Below are 18076 nucleotides of genomic sequence, written 5' to 3'. Positions count from 1 at the left end.
GGAGCCTCAGAAAATCTCAACCATGAAGGATTCATTCATCTTCAGAGCAGCAGTTTCTATACCAGAAGTAAGATTTGCCAAACAAATAGGATTTACCTGACTCTATGCAAGTAATAGTCTTTCCTACCAGCAGAAAATGTGATGAGTAATTAGGGGGTATGCATCTGACAAGGTGTCATGCAGATTTTAATAAAAACAAGGCATGCAGATTGGCAAAAAGATACTGCAGTCTGTGGGTTAAAAATAAATGAATCTGATAAGCAACAAGAGCTAAACACACACACACAGAGCATGTAAAACTAGTGAAATCTAGGTAATGTTGATGGATTGTATCAAAATGAATTTTCTGGTTGTGCTATTATATTGCAATTATTCAAGTTACTGCTGTTGGGGGAAGCTAGGTAAAGGATTTATAGGATACCTCTACATTATTTCTTTAAATACTGCACGTGAATTTACACTTGTTCAAAATGGAGTTTTAGTAGTGAAGTGCTAAGCAGAAACAAGTCTATTGGACAAAGATTTATTAAAACCAAACAAAATCAATTATCAGTGCAAAAGTAATCAACTATTCAATAAAGGCTTTAATGATTGGGTTAAGAAATTCTAGATGAAAGCCTATGAATAGATACTCCAAAATTCTTATCAAAGGAAATCAGATAGTGAATACAGTATTGCAATTCACTAGGGGTTCTTGGCTAAATGATGGATGCAGAACACCTTCTGGAAAATTTCCCTGAATGAATCCTTCACAGTGAGTTCTAGGTACTCACCTCATGAAGTAACAGAACACTGTCTTGAATGCTAATGATGTATAATCGTGCTCTAAAGAATAATTTTGCCAGAAAAACACTGCACTCAATAAAACAAGATTACACTCAAGAGCCAGTCCAAGCAAAGTTACGTAGTGTGTCAGCGATAGATATCAGGCACTTTGTGTGTCATATCCATCAAACTTTATGATTAAACATTTGTATAACAAGTGTGGAATAGCTTCAGGTTAATGCAGAATTCTAAGAAGATAAATGATTGAGTCAATATATTACTGTGTGGTATAGTAAAGAAATCCTACAAGATCCCACTAGGGAAGAATAAAAACAGATAAAAATGCTCAGAGGACAGTTAACTTAGGAGTTCTGTGGGGAGGGGAATACATTAAATTCCAGAGACACAAAGTGGCAATAGGAATAAAATAAAGGATGATGTCAAATAGGATGAATTTGGTCCATGCTGAGTAGAATAAAACCATGGCACTGAGGACCAAATGTAAGTATAGATGAGAAGGAGAAGTCATTAATGGAGATCATTAATGTGAAGACATTTGGAAAGCAAATTAAAATTAGTTACGTAAAGCAGGGATTTTTATGTGTGTGTTTGAGATTAGAGTCATGATTGACAAAAAAAAAATGTGGAAAAATCAACCCTATTTTCCACACTTGATTTTGTTTTGAGAGTCTTGAAAACACAAGGATCTGGGATAACCATGAGAGGTCAGAGTTAGGGTCTTTGTGGAGTTCAGTGATTATTGGAGGAGGAAGGAACAGGTGGGTCTGGTGTGCACAGGTGATGGGAAGATGATGTGGACCGGAGAGGGGGAGAAAGAAGAAAAGCATGTCTGCTTAGTGCAAACAAAATGGTCAATCATGGATATTTTTGAGCAGCTGCTGGACAAGATGACCATTCAATTTAAGAAACCAGCAGTTACTCTGGCCTCAGAATCAGCCCTAAAGGCTTTCTGATCTGGCTGAAAAGCCCATGAGAGTATTGCAGGCATGGAAAGCCAAGACACTCTGGCAAAAAAAAAATAATAATAATTAAATTAAAAAAAAAAAAACTAAATGAAAGATCTCTGTGAGTGAGATCCCAGTGGAAAGAACAGGTCATCAAAGAAGGAGGTACCTTTCTCTGAAGGGAGGAGAGAACCTCCACTTTGACTATGACCTTGTCCAAACAAGATAAGAGTCGGAGAACTCAGAGGGCTTCCATAGCCTTGGAAACTCATGACTGGAGCATAGGGAGATTACTGATGCCATAGACAGGAGTGTCAATTGGTAAAGTCAACAACAGGAGTCACTGTGCACTTACTCCTCATGTAGGACCTCTGTCCTTAATGTGCTGTACATTGAGACTTAATGCTATAATGAGTACTCAAACAGTATATTTCACTTTGTGTTTCTATGGGGGTGCAAACTGTTGAAATCTTTACTTAATGTATACTAAACTGATCTTCTGTAAAAAAAAAAAATTATCGATTCCCAACTTGACTCTCACTGGGATTAAACATGACAATAGGTCTGATCTGATTTCATCATCATTTAAAAAATCATCTATTATTTTTCACTTTATGTTTCTGTGTGGGAGCAAACTGTTGAAATCTTTACTTAATGTATGCTAAACTGATCTTCTGTATATTAAGAGAATCAAAAATGAATCTTGATGTGAATGGAAGGAGAGAGGGAGTGGGAAAGGGGAGGGTTGCGGGTGGGAGGGACGGTATGGGGGGGGAGCCATTGTAATCCATAAGCCGTAATTTGGAAATTTATATTCATTAAATAAAAGTTAAAAAAAAAAACAGCAGTTATCTAAGAATGAAGAGAGAAAGTTAAGCACTTGAGACAAGGAAGGGTTACTTGGTATAATTGGAGCTATTTTATTTTATTACTTTATCTGGACACAAAGACAAATAAAACCATAAGTAATATTCAATTTCACAAAATTGCCTTAAAATAAACAAAATTTGAAGAGGAAATAGATTCTTCAATCCATCAATGGTTATCCAAAATATTATTCTATTTATGGAAAGTATCTCTAATTTATAATAGATCCCATGTGTACATGACCAGATATGACACATTAAAAGGCTACGAGGTGTCAAAAATATTCAGGCACTTTGTTAGCAGGAGCTACATCACTGGAATGTTCAAAATCTGAAGCTAAGAAAACGTATCGGTGTTTATATTCATAAAACAAGGATGAAAAATGACTTAGGTAATCATAAAACCTGATTCAGGGAATGGTATCTTACACCCAAGTAAAGTGTTTTGTCAAATTTCATTGTGTTCACTCAATGGCAGTAGCCAACATTTTAAATGATGCTGAGATTTATTTTTATTGGGAAGGTTAAAACTTAAGGTTTCAATAGGGGCACCGGTTTGAGTCCTGGCTGCTCCACTTCCAATCCAGCTCTCTGCTGTGGCCTAGGAAAGCAGTAGAAGACAGCTCAAGTCCTTGGGCCCCTGCACCCACGTGGGAGACCTGGAGGAGGCTCCTGGCTCCTGGCTTCAATATACTTCCAGTGTTGTGATAAAAGCCAATGTTTTCAAGCACAGAGGGAAGAGGGGTAATGAACAAAACATGTTTTTTTTTTTTCAGTTTAAGATTAGAAATCAGCTTACAGGGTGTCAACATAATGGCCTCCATTCATAGTTACTATGAAATAAAGATTAAATGTTAAATATTTAGCATCAAATTTCTAATCTGAGGGAAAGCTTATATATTGTCATATCTTGCACTTAATGGTTTTCCTTTTCAAATATTTTAGAGACTTACACAGAACTGGAAAATATTCCCATTTTTATTTACATTCTTCCTTTCATTCACTGATGACTTTCAACAATAAAGCATCTTCATTTCGAAGAGTTCTTACCCCAAAATTAATCTACTACTCCAAGAAAAAGATTCTATAGCTTTGAGACTTTTAAATTGTTAAACATTCTCCTTAATCTTTGAGATCCAACAGAGTATTTTTTCTACTCTAAAGCAAATACTAAAATACACAACTCAGTAACACAGAAATGAAGAGTAAAACACAATGATGTAATATCTAGGAAAAATTACAATATGATGCACAATTAGTTTGAGTAAGATGTAACTTTGGGTTTAACTTTCAATTTACTAAGTGCACTGTGTACCTGTCATTCTACAATGCCAAGCATATAGACAAACACTGTTCCACAACAAATGTTTTATGAGTTGGTAGCTATAAATAAAATATTTGCCATTTTACAAAAATCTAATATAATGCAACATCTAATAAAATTCATGTCCCCAAATCATGTCCTGTTTTGGATTAAGTTCTGATTTTTAGGAAATACATAATTATATTCACTAATTTGAGAGAACATACTTACAATATATATTGTATATCCCCCACACACACACAAAAAAAAACTAGCATTACACCGATTAATCAATTTTAGTTATTTTAACTGAAAGTGGGCAGTTTATACCCAGTTCCCACACTGCTTGGAGAACAATCAAATGCAATGGAAGCCAAGCAATTGACACTATTTATAGACATTCTCAGAACCACCTACTTTGTATTGATTGTTTTAAGCACCACTGTAAACTTTCGATTTTTAAGAGTCCCTTTAAGATGTAGCAGATGCTGGCTTTCTAATCATGCTGGAAAGCATAGTGGGTTCAAAGTTACAAAAATGTTAACACATATAAATTAGTATTAAACTTCATTATTTTCAATTGTCAATAAACTATAATGAAGGCCTAAAGTCCATAAATATTTGTTTCTGAACCCCTAAGCTTCTGATTTGTACGTGTGTGCATTCATGTGTGTCTGTGAAAGGGAAATGCATATAAACGCGTACTGGGAAATGTTACACATTGTACTTTTAGCATCATTACTATGGATACAGATGCAAGGCTTATAAATATTTGGGGTGCTTTTCAATATTTCTAGTGATTCAAATGCTGCTAGAATTTAGCATGGTCATTAACACTACATGTACAGTTCAGTGTTAGATTCAGGCGTTCATACCTCACCATAGTTGTATGCATCATGTTCACTCTCCACTATAACTAGACAGTGATTATAAACTTTATGACCAAATGCACATGATATCCCGATGCATGATCTGCATTTTACTTAACACAATTTCAATTTTCCAGAGTTCAGAAATCAACTTCATTGTAGGTTTTAGAAATATTAGAGGGAGCAGGGGCAGGCCCTGGAGGGCATGGAGGGAAGTGGGGTCCTGCACTGGAGGGAGGCCAGCGGAGCAGGGTCGGGCCCTGGAGGGCGAGGATGGGAGAAGGGCCCAGGCCCTGGAGGGCGAGTGTGGGAGTGGGGCCGGATCCTGGAGGGCGAGGAGGGAAGCGGGGTCCTGCACTGGAGGGCAACAAGGGGAGCAGGGTCCAGCCTGAGAAGGTGAGGAGGGGAGCTGGGCCCAGGCCCTGGAGGGCAAGGAAGCCAGAGGGTCAGGCCCTGAGGGCGGTGAAAGGAGGGGAGACTGGTCCAGGATGGTGAGGAGGGGAGCAGGGCCAGGCCCTGAAGGCAAGGAGGTAAGCTGGGCCTGGACCTGGATGGGAAGGAGGGCACCGGGGCCTGGCCCTGGAGGGCATGGAAGGGAGCTGGGCCCAGGCCACGGAGGGCGAGGAGGGGATCAGGCCAACCCCTGGAGGGTGAGGAAGGGAGCAGGGCCTGCCCCTGGAGGGCAGTGAGAAGTGGGGGGCCTGGACCTGGAGGTCGAGGAGGGGAGCGGGGTCAAGCCCTGGAGGGCAACAGGAACAGGGCCAGACCCTGGAAGGTAGTGAGAAGATCAGGGCCCAGGCCATGGAGGGCATGGAGGTGAGCAGGGCCAGGCCTTGGAGGGTGAGGAGGGGAGTGGGGTCTGGCCCTGGTTGGTAGCAAGGGAATCCGGGCAAGGAAATGGAAGGCAGTGAGTGGAGCAGTATAAGGCCCTGGAGGGCATGGAGGAAAGCAGGGTCAGGCCCAGTAGGGCAGCGAGCGGAACGGGGCAAGGCCATGCAGGGCGAGGAGGTGAGCAAAGCCCAGCCCTGGGGGTGAGGAAGGCAGCAGGGTCAGGCTCTGGAGGGCAGCGAGCGGAGTGGGGCAAGGCCATGCAGGGCTAGGAGGTGAGCAAAGCCCAGCCCTGGTGGCAAGGAGGTGAGCTGGGCCTGGACCTGGATGGCGAGGAGGGCACCGGGGCCTGGCCCTGGAGGGCATGGAAGGGAGCTGGGCCCAGGCCATGGAGGGTGAGGAGGGGATCAGGGCCAATCCCTGGAGGGTGAGGAGGGGAGAAGGGCCCAGGCTCTGGAGGCGAGGAGGTAAGCAGGGCCTGCCCCTGGAGGGCAAGGAGGGGAGCAGGGCCCGACCCCAGAGGGTGGCAGGGGGAGCAGGGCCTGGCCCTGGATGACAGCAAGAGGTACAGGGCTTGGACCTGGAAGGCATATAGGGGAGGAGGGTCCATGCCCTGGAAGGCAAGGAGGGGAGCAGGGCCTGGCACTGGAGGGTAAGGAGAGCAGGGTCCAATCCCTAGAGGGTGAGGAGGGGAATGGGGCCTGGCCCTGGAGGGCAAGGAGCAGAGGAGAGCCCAGCCCTGGAGGGCAAGGAGGGGAGAGGGGTCAGGCCCTAGAGTATGGCAAGGGGAATGGGGCCAGGTCCTGGAAGGCAGTGAGGGGAGCAGGGTAAGGCCCTGGAGGGCGTGGAGTGGAGCGGGGTCAGGCTCTGTAGGGCAGCGAGTGGAGCGGGGCAGGGCCATGGAAGGCAAGGAGGGGAGCGGGGCCAGGCTCTGGAGGGTGAGGAGGGGAGCAGGGCCTGGCCCTGGAGGGTGAGGAGGGGAATGGGGCCAGCCCCTGGAGGGTGAGGAGGGAAATGGGCACAGGCCCTGGAGGATGAGGAGGGAGGCAGGGCTCATGCCCTGGAGGACAGTGATGGCAGTGCCCAAGGGGAATGAGGCCTGACCCTGGAAGGCAAGGAATGGAGGGGGGCCTAGCCCAGGATGGTAAGGAGGGCTGCAGGGCCTGGCCCTGGAGGGCGAAGAGAGGAGCAAGGCTGGGCCCTGAAGCGTGAGTAGCGGAGCGAGGCCCGACCATGGTGGGCATCAAGGTGAGCAGGCCCAGGCCCTGGAGGGCAAGGAGGGGAGCAGGGCCTGGCCCTGGAGGGTGGCAGGTTGAGCAGGGGCCAGCCCTGGAGGGCGGCAAGAGGAGCAAGGCTGGGCCCTTAGAGGGCAACATGGGGAGCGGGGTCCATGTCCTGATGGGCAGCGATGACTGTTTATGAGGGCTGGGCCCTGCTCCCCTCCTCACCTCCAGGGCCTGACCCCACTCCCCTCCTCTTTCTCCAGGGCCGGACCTTCCTACCCTCCTCGCCCTCCAAGGCCTGGGGCCTTGTGCCCTCCTCACCCTCTAGGGCCAGGCCCTGTTCCCCTCAGGCGTGGCCATTGGGCCCTCCAGAGCATGGGCCCCGCTCCCCACTTCACCCTCCAGGTCCAGGTCCGCTCTTCATGCCGCCCTCCAAGGCTGGACCCTGCTCCCATTCTCACCCTCAGGGCCAGGCCCTGCCCCTTTCAGACATGGCCATCACTGCCCTCCAAGGCATGGGCCCCACTCCCCTCCTCACCCCCCAGGGCCAGGCCCGCTCATCTTGCCGCCCTCCAGAGCAGGGCCCTGCTGCCCCATTGCCCTCAAGTGCAGGACCCCACTCCCCTCCTTGCCCAAGAAGGCTGGGCCCCACTTCCCTCCTTGCCCTCCAGGGCCAGGCCCTGCTCTACTTTCCTCCCTCCATGGATAGCTGGGCCCCGCTCCCTGTGCCGCCCACCAGGGCCAGGTCCTGCTCCCCTCCTAGCCTTCCATGGCCCTGCCCTGCATACCTCCATGCCCTCTAGGGCAGGGCCCCACTCCCCTCTCTCATGGCCCTCACTTCAGTCCTGGGCATGGGCCACGCTCCCCTCACTGCCTTCCAGTGTCTGACCCTGCTCTCCTCCTTGCACTCCAGGGCCAACCCTGCTGCCTTCCTCACCCTCCAGGGCTAGGCCCCGCTCACATGTATGCCCTCCAGGACCTGGGCCCACTCCCCATGATGCCCACCAGGGTCGGGCCTTGCTCTGCTACTCAGGCTCCAGGGCCCAGCCCTGCTCCCCTCCTCACCCTCCAGGGCCAGCCCTGCATCCCTTCTACCATCCCAGGCTCGGCCCCCCTCCCCTCCTCGCCCTCCAGGGTCAGGCCCCACTCCCCTCTGGCATGGCCATCACTGCCCTCCAGGGCATGGGCTCTGCTCCCCTCCTCGCCCTCCAGGGCCTGGCCCCGCTCCCCTGCTTGCCATCCATGGTGCTGCCCCTCCATTCGTTGCCCATCAGGGCTTGACCCCACTCCTGTTTGTACTCTCCAGGGCCTGACCCCGCCCCCCTCACTGCCTTCCAGGGCCTCACCCAGAAATCCTCGCCACCAACCAGGGTCTGACCCTGCTCCCCTATTCGCCCACCAAGGCCTGGCCCTACTCACCTCCATGCCCTCCATGGACTAAGACCCACTCACCTCACTGCCTTCCAGGGACTGGCCCTATTCCCCTCGCCACCCTCTAGGGCCTGACCCCGCTCCCTCCCTCGTTCCCCAGGGCTGGACCATGTTCCTCTCCTTGCCCTCCAAGGCCTGGGGTCTGGTGCCCTCCTCACCCTCTCTAGGGCCAGGCCCTATTATCCTCAGGCATGGCCATCACTGCCATCCAGGACATGGGCCCTGCTCCCCCCTTTGCCCTCCAAGGCCGGGCCCGCTCCTCTTGCCTGCCTCCAGGGCAGAGCCCTGCTCCCCCACCACCCTACAGTGCAGGACCCCAGTCCCTTCCTTGCCCTCCAGGGCTGCGCCTTGCTCCCCAACTCACCCTCTAGGGCCTAGACCGGCTCCCCTCCTCACCCTCCAGGGCCAATCCCTGCTCTCCTCATCGCCCTCAAGGGCCTTAGCCCCACTCCCCTCCTTGCCTTCCATGGCCCTGCCCCACTCCCCTCGCCACCCTCCAGGGCCAGATCCTGCTCCCCTCCTCACCCACCAGGGCCAGGCCCGCTCATCTTGCCGCCCTCCATGGCAGGATTCTGCTCCCCTGCCACCCTCAAGTGCAGGACCCCACTCCCCTCCTTGCCCAGGAGGGCCAGGCCTCACTTCCCTCCTCAACCTCCAGGGCCAGGCCCTGCTCCACTCTCTGCACTCCACAGCTGGCTGAGCCCAGCTCCCCTTGCCACCCACCAGGGCCCTGCTCCCCAGCCTCCCTCCAGTGCAGGACTCTGCACCCTTCCTTGCCCTCCAGGGCAAGCCCTGCTCACCTCCTGGCCCTCTAGGGCATGGACCCTGCTCCCCTCTTAACCCTCCATAGCCCTGCCCTGCATTACTCCATGCCCTCTAGGGTAAGGCCCCATTCCCCTCAGTCTTGGCCATCCCTACCCTCCTGGACATGGGCCCTGTTCACCTCACTGCCTTCTAGGGCCTGACCCTGCTCCCCTTCTCGCCCTCCAGGGCCTTCCCTGCTGCCTTCCTCGACCTCCAGGTCCAGGCCCGGCACCCCTCCTTACCATCCGGGCTAGGCCCCCCTACCCTCCTCACCCTCCAGGGTCAGGCCCCACTCCCCTAAGGCATGGCCGTCACTGCCCTCTAGAGCATAGGCCCTAGTCCCCTCCTCACCCTACAGGGCCTGTGCCCCATTCCCACCTCACCCTCCAGGGCCTGACCCTGCTCACCTCCATGCCCTCCAGGGCCTGGGCCCCATTCCCTCCTTACTCTCCAGGGTCTGACCCTGCTCACCTCCTTGCCCTCCAGGGCCTGGGCCCCATTCCCTCCTTACTCCCCAGGGCCTGAGCCCCACTGCCCTCCTCGCCCTCCAGGGCCAGGCCCCACTCCGGCCAAAAAGGGCCGGGCCCTGGTCCCCCTGCCACCCTCCAGTGCAAGACCCTGGTCCCCACCTTGCCCTCCAGAGCCAGGGCCTCTCCCCTCCTCACCCTAAAGGGCCAGTCCCTGCTCCCCTCCTCACCCTCCAGGGCCTGGCCCTGCTCCCCTCCTTGCCCTCCATGGCCCTGCCCTGCTCCCCTCACTTCCCTCGCTTCCCTCCAGGGCCTCACCTTGCTCCCCTCCTCACCCTCCAGGGCCAGGCCCGACTCCCTCCTTGCCCTCCTGGGCTTGGCCACACTCCCCTCAGGAAGGGCGACACTGCCCTTCAGGGCATAGGCCCTGTTCCCCACCTCACCCTCCAGGGCCAGGCCCCACTCCCCTTGCAGCTGGGAGGCTGGTCCCTGCTCCCCTCCTAGTCGTCCAGTGCCTGGCCCCTGCTCCTATTGCCCCTGACCAGGACCAGACCCTGCTTCCCTCCTTACCCTCCAGGGCCTGGGCCCGCTCACCTTGATGCCCACCATGGTCGGGCCTCGCTCCGCTACTCAGGCTCCAGGGCCCAGCCCTGCTCCTCTCTTCGCCCTCCAGGGCCAGGCCCTGCAGCCCTCCTTACCATCCTGGGCTAGGCCCCCCTCCATTCCTTGCCTTCCAGGGTCAGGCCCCACCCCCCTCAGGCACTGCCATCACTGCCCTCCAGGGCATGGGCCCCGCACCCCTCCTCATCCTCCAGGGCCTGTGCCCCATTTCCCTCCTCGCCCTCCAGGGCCTGGCTCTGCTCAACTCCATGCCCTCCAGGTCCTGCCCCGCTCCAGCTCCACTCGCTGCCCTGCATGGCCTGACCCAGTTCCCCTCCATGCCCTCCAGGGCCTGACCCCGCTCCCCTCCACTCCCTCCAGGGCCTGGCCCGGATCCCCTCACCATCAACCAGGGCCTGACCCCTCTCCCCTATTCACCCTCCAAGGCCTGACCCTGCTGCCTTCCTTGCCCAAGAGGGCCGGGCCCCACTTCCCTCCTTGCCCTCCAGGACCAGGCCCTGCTCCACTCTCCGTACTCCACGGCTGGCTGGGCCCAGCTCCCCTTGCCACGCACTGGGCCCTGCAACCCCTGCCTCCCTCCAGTGAAGGACCCCACTACCCTCCTTGCCCTCCAGGGCCACGCCCTGCTACCCTCCTGGCCCTCTAGGACCTGGACCTTGCTGCCCTCCTAGCCCTCCATGGCCTTGCCCTGCATACCTCTATGCCCTCTAGGGCAAGGCCCCACTCCCCTCAGTCATGACCATCACTTCCCTCCTGGACATGGGTTCCGCTCCCCTCACTGCTTTCCAGGGCCTGACCCTGCTGCCTTCCTTGCCCTCCAGGGCCTGGGCCTTCTCCCCTTGATGCCCATCAGGGTCAGGCCTCGCTATGCTACTCAGGCTCCAGGGCCCAGCCCTGCTCCCCTCCTCACCCTCCAGGGTCAGGCCCCACTCCCCTCAGGCATGGCTATCACTGCCCTCCAGGGCATGGGCCTCACTCCCCTCCTTGCCCTACAGGGCCTGGGCCCCATTCCCTCCTCACCCTCCAGGGCCTGGCACTGCTCACCTCCATGCACTCCAGGGCCTGGGCCTCATTCCCTCTGCACGCTCCAGGTCCTACCCCGCTTCCCTCCTTGCACGGCATGGCCCTGCCCCAATCCACTCACTGCCCTCCAGGGCCTGATCCCATTCCCCTCCATGCCCTCCAGGGCCTGACCCCGCTGCCCTCCCTGCCTTCCAGGGCCTGGCACAGATCCCCTCGCCACCAACCAGGGCTCCCCTACTCGCGCTCCAAGGCCTGGCACTGCTCACATCCATGCCCTCCATGGCCTGGGCCCCAATCCCCTCACTTCCTTCCAGGGCCTGGCCCTGTTCCCCTCAACACCCTCCAGGTACTGACCCCGCTGACCTGCTGGCCCTCCAGGACCTGACCCGCTCCCCTCCTCGTTCCAGCGCCCGGCCCTGCTCACATCCATGCCCTCCATGGCCTGGGCCCTGTTCCTTCCTAGCTCTCCAAAGCCTGGGCCCAGTTCCCTCCTCACCCTCCTGGAACAGACCCTGCTCCCCTCCTCACCTCCAGGCCTAGGCCCTGCTGCCCTCCTCACCTCCAGGGCCAGTCCCTTCTCTCCTCAGCCATCACTGCCCTCCAGGGCATGGGCCCCACTCCCCTCCTCACCTCCAGGGGCAGGCCTGCTCCTCTTGCCAACCTCCAGGGCAGGACCCTACACCACCCCTGCCTCTCTCCTGTGCAGGACGCCACTCCTCTCCTTTCCCTAGAGGGCCGGGCACTGCTCCCCTCCTCGCCCTCTAGAGCCTGGACCCTGCTACCCTCCTTGCTTTCCAGGGAAGGGCCTTGCTCCCCTCCTAGCCCTCCAGTGCTGGGCCCTGCTCCCTTCCATGCCTTCAGGGCCTGGGCCCCACTCCCCTTACTGCCCACCAGGGCCTGACCCCACTCCCCTCCTTGACCCACAAGGCCTGGCCATGCACACCTACATACCCTCCATGGACTGGGCCCCGATCCCCTCACTGCCTTCCAGGGCCTGACCCAGCTTGCCTCTTTGCTCTCCAGGATGTGGCCCTTCTCACATCCATGCCCTCCGTGGCCTGAGCCCCGTTCCTTCCTAGCTCTCCAGAGCCTGGTCTCAGTTCCCTCCTCGCCCTCCAGGACTGGACCCTACTCCTCTCCTCACCTCCAGGGCCTGGGTCCCGCTCCCCTCCCTTACCTTCCAGGGCCTGGCCCAGATCCCCTGGGCACCAACCAGGGCCTGACTCTGCTCCCCTCCTCACCCTCAAGGACCTGGCAATGACACATCCATGCCCTCTATGGCCTGGCCCTGTTCCCTACTCACCCTCCAGGGCCTGGGCCCTGATCCCCTCACCACCCTCCAGGGCCAGGCCCTGCCCCCTCCTTGCACTCCAGGGCTGGGCCCCCTCTGCTAATTGCACCCAAGGACCAGGCACTGCTCCCCTCCTCACCATCCTAGGCAAGGCCCCACTCCTCTTCTTGCCCTCATGGCTCAGGCAGTTTCCCCTCCTTGCCCTCCAGGGCTTGGCCCCCATCCCCTCTCACCCTAAAGGGCCGGACCACACTCCTCTCATCGCCCTCAACAGCCTGTACCTAGCTCCCTTCTACACCCTCCAGGACCAGGCCTCACTCCCCTCCTCACCCTCAACAGCCTGTACCTAGCTCCCCTCCTCGCCCTTCAGGGCTGGGCTCTGCTCCCCTCCTCACAGTCCAGGGCCGGGCCCCACTCACCTCAGGAACATTACTGCCCTCCAGGATATTGGTCCCGCTCCTCTCCTCACCCTCTATGGCCAGTCCCCGCACCTACTGCCACCCTCCAGGGCCAGGCCCAGCTGCCCTTGCTGCCCACCAGGGTCAGGCCCTGCTCCCCTCCTAGGCCTCCAGGGCCTGGCCATGCTCCCCTCCTCGCCCTCCAGGGCCAGGCCCTACTCCCCTCCTCACCATCCTGGGCCAGGCCCCACTCCCCTCCTCCTCCAGGGCCTGGGAGCTGATCCCCTCACTGCCCTCTAGGACCAGGCCCTGCCCTCTCCTTGTCCTCCAGGACCGGCCCCCCCTCCCCTATCACAATCACGGACCAGGCCCTGCTCCCCTCCTCGCCTTCCAGGGCCTGGGCACTGCTGCCTTCCTCACCCTCCAAGGCAAGGAATGGAGCAGGTCTCATATCCTGGAGGGCATGATGGCCATGCCTGAGGGGAGTAGTTCCTGACCCTGGAGGGCGAGGAGGGGAGCAGGGACAGAACTTGGAGGGCGAGGAGGGGAGCAGAGTCAGGCCCTGGTTGGTGGCAAGTGGAACAGTCCATGAACTGGAAGTGGAGAGAGAATGGGGCACAGGCCCTGGAGAACAAGAAGGGGAGCAGGCCCATGTCCTGGAGGGCAGTGATGGCCGTGCCTGAGGGGAGTGGGGCCTGACCCTGCAGGGCAAAGAGGGGAACAGGGCTGGGCCCTGGAATATGAGAGGGGAGCGAGGCCAGACTCTGTGGGCATCAAGGTGAGCAGGCATAGACACTTGAGAGTGAGCAGGGCAGCATGGCCTGGCCCTGGAGGGTGAGGAGGGTGCTGGGCCCAATCCTAGAGGGAGTTGAGGGGAGTGTGGCCCAGCCCCTTAGGGCAAGGAGGGGATGGGGCCCAGGCCCTGGAGGGTGAGGAGGGCCTGGGCCCTCCAGGGTTGGCTGTTCCTGAGGGGAGAAGGTTCCGGTCCTGGAGGACGAGGAGAGCCCAGGCTCTGGACAGCTAGGAAGAAACGGGGCCCAGGCCATGGAGGGCGTGGATGTGAGTAGGGCCAGGCCCTGAAAGGCGAGGAAGGGAACGGGGTCAGGCCCTCTAGGGCAAGGATGGGAGTGGGGGCAGGTCCTGGAGGCTACAGAGGGGAACAGGTCCAGGTCCTGGAAAGCAGTGGGGGGATTGGGGCCCAGGCCGATGATGGCATGGATGTGAGCAGGGCCAGGTCCTGGAAAGCGAGGTGGGGAACAGGGCCCAGGCCCTTAAGGTCAGTGATGCCCTTCCTGAGAGGAGTGGGCCCTAGCCTGGAAGGCAGTGCGGGGAGTGAGACCGAGGCCCTGGAGGGTGAGGAGGGGAGCAGGGCCCAGTCCCAAGAGGGCAAGGAGGGGAGTGGGTCCCAGGCCCTAGAGGGCAAGGATGGGAGCAAGGCCTGACCCTGTAGGGTGATGAGGGGAGCTGGCCCGGCCCAGGAGGTCAAGGAAGGGAGCTGGGTCTGGACCTGAAGGGTGAGTTGGGGAGTGGGACCCAGGTCCTGGAGGGTGAGGAGAGTAGAGGGGTCAGGCCCTGGAGGGTGGCGAGGGGAACAGGGCCAGGCCCTGGAAGGCAGTGAGAGGAGCGGGACCCAGGTCCTGGAGGGTGAGGATAGGAGAGGGGTCAGGCCCTTGAGGATGGCGAGGGGAACAGGGCCAGGCCCTGGAAGGCAGTGAGGAGAGCGGGACCCAGGTCCTGGAGGGTGAGGAGGGGAGCAGTGTCCTATACTTGAGGGCAGCATGGGGAGCAGGGTCCGGCACTTGAAAGTGGCAAAAGGAGTGTAGCCTGCCCCTGGAGGGTGAGGTGGGGAGCAGGGCCCAGGCCCTTAAGGTCAGTGATGCCCTTCCTGAGGGGAGTGGGCCCTAGCCTGGAAGGCAGTGCGGGGAGTGAGACCGAGGCCCTGGAGGGTGAGGAGGGGAGCAGGGCCCAGTCCCAAGAGGGCAAGGAGGGGAGCGGGTCCCAGGCCCTGGAGGGTGAGGATGGGAGAAAGGCCTGACCCTGTAGGGTGATGAGTTCACCCGGCTCTGGAAGTCAAGGAGGAGATCGGGGCCTGGCCCTGGAGGTTGAGGAGGGGAGTGGGGCCCATGACCTGGAGAGCAGTGATGGCTGTTCCTGAGGGGAGAAGGGCCTGGCCGTGGAGGGTGAGGAGGGCAGCAGGGCCTAGGCCTGGAGGTGAGGAGGGGAGCAGGGTCAGGTCCTGAAGGGCGAGGGGGGGAGTGTTGTCAGGAACTGGAGGGTGAGGAGGGGTGAGGGGACAGGCCCTGGAGGCTGGTGAAGGGAACGGGGCCAGGCCATGGAGGGCGTGGATGTGGAGGGCGAGGAGGGGAGCGGGGACAGTTCCTGGAGGGTGAGGAGGGGAATGGGGCCAGGCCCTGGATGTTGGTGAGGGGAATAGTTCTAGGCCCTGGAAGGCAGTGAAGGTATCGGGGCCCAGACCATGGAATGCATGGAGGTGAGCAGTGTCAGGCCTTGGAGGGCGATGCGGGTGGCGTCCCTAGGCCCTGGAGGGCAAGGATGGGAGCAAGGCCTGACCCTGTAGGATGAGGAGTGGTGCTGGGCCCAGCCCTTGAGGGTGTTGAGGGGAGCATGACCTGGCTTTTTAGGGCAAGGTGGGGATGGGGACCAGGCCCTGGAGGGTGACAAAGGGAACTCAGTGGCCTGTGAGGGGAAGGAGAGGATGGGGGCCTGGCCCAGGACTGTGAGGAGGGGAGCTGGGCCTGGTCCTTGAGGGTGATTAGGGGAGGGGGGGCTGGCCCTGGAGGGCAAAGAGGGGGCAGGGCCTGGCCCTGGAGTGCTGGGAGGGGACCAGGTCCTAGGCCCCGTAGGCGGAGGTGAGGAGGAGGGCCTGGCCCAGGATGGTGAGGAGGGCAATAGGGCATAGCCCTGGAGGGCGAGGAGGGGAGCAGGGCATGGCCCTGGTGGGCAGCAAGAGAACAGCCCAGGCCCTGGTGGGCAAGGACATGAGAAGGGTAAGCCCCTGGAGCTCGGCGAGGGGAGCAGGGCAGGGCAATGGAAGGCATAGAGGGAAGCAGGGTCCTGCACTGGAGGGCAGCAAGGGGAGCGGGTCCGGTCCTGGAGGAAAGGAGGGAAGCAGGGCCCAGGCCCTGGAGGGCGAGGAGGGGAGCGGGGTCCTGCCCTGGAGGGCAAGGAGGGGAGCGGGGTCCTGCACTGGAGGGCAGCATGGGGAACGGGGCCCAGGTCCTGGAAGGCAACAGGTGAGCTGGGCCCGGCCCTGGAGGTGAGAGATCTGACCCTGGATCACGGTTCACCTATTTTAGACTGGGCCTCCATCTTGTTATTTGGGCCTGATAGCCACCCTCCAGGCCAGACACTGCTCCCCTCCTCACTCACCAGGGCCTGGGCCCTGCTCCCCTCAGCTCCTTCCAGGGCCAAACCCAGCTCCCCTCCTTGCCCTAAAGGGCCTTGGCCTGCTCCTCTGCTTGCCCTAAAGGGACTGGGCCCTGCTCCCCTCCTTGCCTTCCAGGGCCAGAAAAGGCTCTCCTAAGGTGCAGGCCTCCTCGCCCTCCAGGGCCGGGCCCAGCTCAGCTTGCTGACTTCCAGGGCTGGAGGATGCTCCCCTCACAGCCCTCCAGGTCCGGACCCCGCTCCCCTCCTCACACTCCAGGGCCTGGGCCATGCTCCTCTACTCACTCTCAAGGGGCTTGGCCCCACTCCCCTTCTTGCCATCCAGGGAATGGGCCCCGCTCATGTCATCACCCTCCAGGGCTGGATCCCGCTCCCTTCCTCGCTATCCAGAGTCTGGGCCCCGCTCCCCTCCTCACTCTCCAGGGACGGCACCACTCCCACCTCACACTCCAGGGCCGGTGCAGTGCTCCCCTCACTGCCCTCCAGTGCCGGACCCTGCTCCCCTCCTCGCTCTCCAGGGATGGGTGCCACTCCCCACCTCGCACTCCAGGGTCTGTGGCCTGCTCCCCTAGCCACCCTCCAGGGCTATACCAGGCGCCACTCGCTGCCCTCCATGGCCAGACCCCACTCCATCCTCGCCCTGCAGGGCCTGGGCCCTGCCCCACTTCTCTCCCTTCTGGGAGAGACCCCACTCCCCTCCTGGCCCTCAAGGGCCTGGTCCCTGCTCCCCCATCACCCTCCTGGGAGTGGGCCCTGCTCCCCTTGCAGCCCTCCAGGATCAGACCCTGCTCCCCTCCTCACTCTCCAGGGCCTGGGCCCTGCTCCACTCCTAGTCCTCTTGCCAAGCTCTGCTGCACTACTCGCCCCTCAGGGCCTGGCCCTGCTCCCCTCCTCACCCTCCAGGGTCTGGGTCCAGCTCCCTTCATCGCCTTCCAGGGCCAGACCCCGCTGCCCTCCTTGCCCTCCAGGCACTGGGCCCAGCTCCCATCCTCCCCCTCCAGAGCCGGACTCAGCTCTGCTCCTCATTCTCCAGGCAAAACCCCGCTCCCCTCTGGCCTTCTAGGGCCTAGGCCCACTCCCCTCCTTGCCCTCCAGGGCCTGGCCCTGCTCCCCTCTGGCCCTCTAGAGCCTGGGCCCACTCCCCTCCTTGCCCTCCAGGGGCAGACTCTGCTCCCCTCCTCAGTCTCCAGGGCCTGGGCCCTGCTCTACTCATGACCTCCAGGTCCGAAGCCCGCTCCCCTCCTCGCCCTCCAAGTCCTGGGCCTTGCTCCCCTCCTTGCCCTTTTTCCTTTTACCTGCTCTGACTCCCCATACTGAAGGCCTCAATGAACGCCCATGCAAATACAGCCTGTTCAGGCTGCACTGCTTCACTCTGCAATCTGTTCATCAGGAACTCCATGCAGTCACTGCCACAATTCTCCTGCTTCTTAAAGCTGTTCTGACCCACAGCTGATTTTAATTTCCTCCCACTCTACCTCCTTAATGAGCTCTACCCTCTTCCCCCCAGCCCTCCAGCCCACTACTCTCCTAAGATAGAGAATCTGCAACAATCTTGCCTCACTGCCAGCCATTCACATCCTGTCTTCCTACCAGGTGTGAGAAGAGCAATTTTCAACTAGAAAAAATTATATCCCTCTTAAAACCTATCACTATTCACCAAATCTATCGATTCAGATGCAAGCAATTATTTTATTTCACTCTCAACCATTCAGAGAACATACAGATGTATGTTCATACATACAGATGTATGACATTCCTGATGGATGTATCTAAAAATAAATTTCTATTTAATATTAACCTATGAAAACAGATCGTAA

General features: G+C 57.7%; 1 pseudogene; it reads left to right on the top strand.

Moving 5' to 3' along the window:
* Positions 1–18076, top strand: part of LOC149120455 (septin-14-like) — a 142239-nt pseudogene that overhangs the window by 83441 nt on the left and 40722 nt on the right.

The sequence above is a fragment of the Oryctolagus cuniculus genome, chromosome 19, assembly GCF_051225735.1.
Source record: "Oryctolagus cuniculus isolate XC-2025 breed Fujian yellow rabbit chromosome 19, ASM5122573v1, whole genome shotgun sequence".
NCBI classification, from domain to species: Eukaryota; Metazoa; Chordata; class Mammalia; order Lagomorpha; family Leporidae; genus Oryctolagus; species Oryctolagus cuniculus.
Note: the sequence above shows the minus strand (reverse complement) of the source record. Positions and strands in the feature narration are given on the sequence as shown.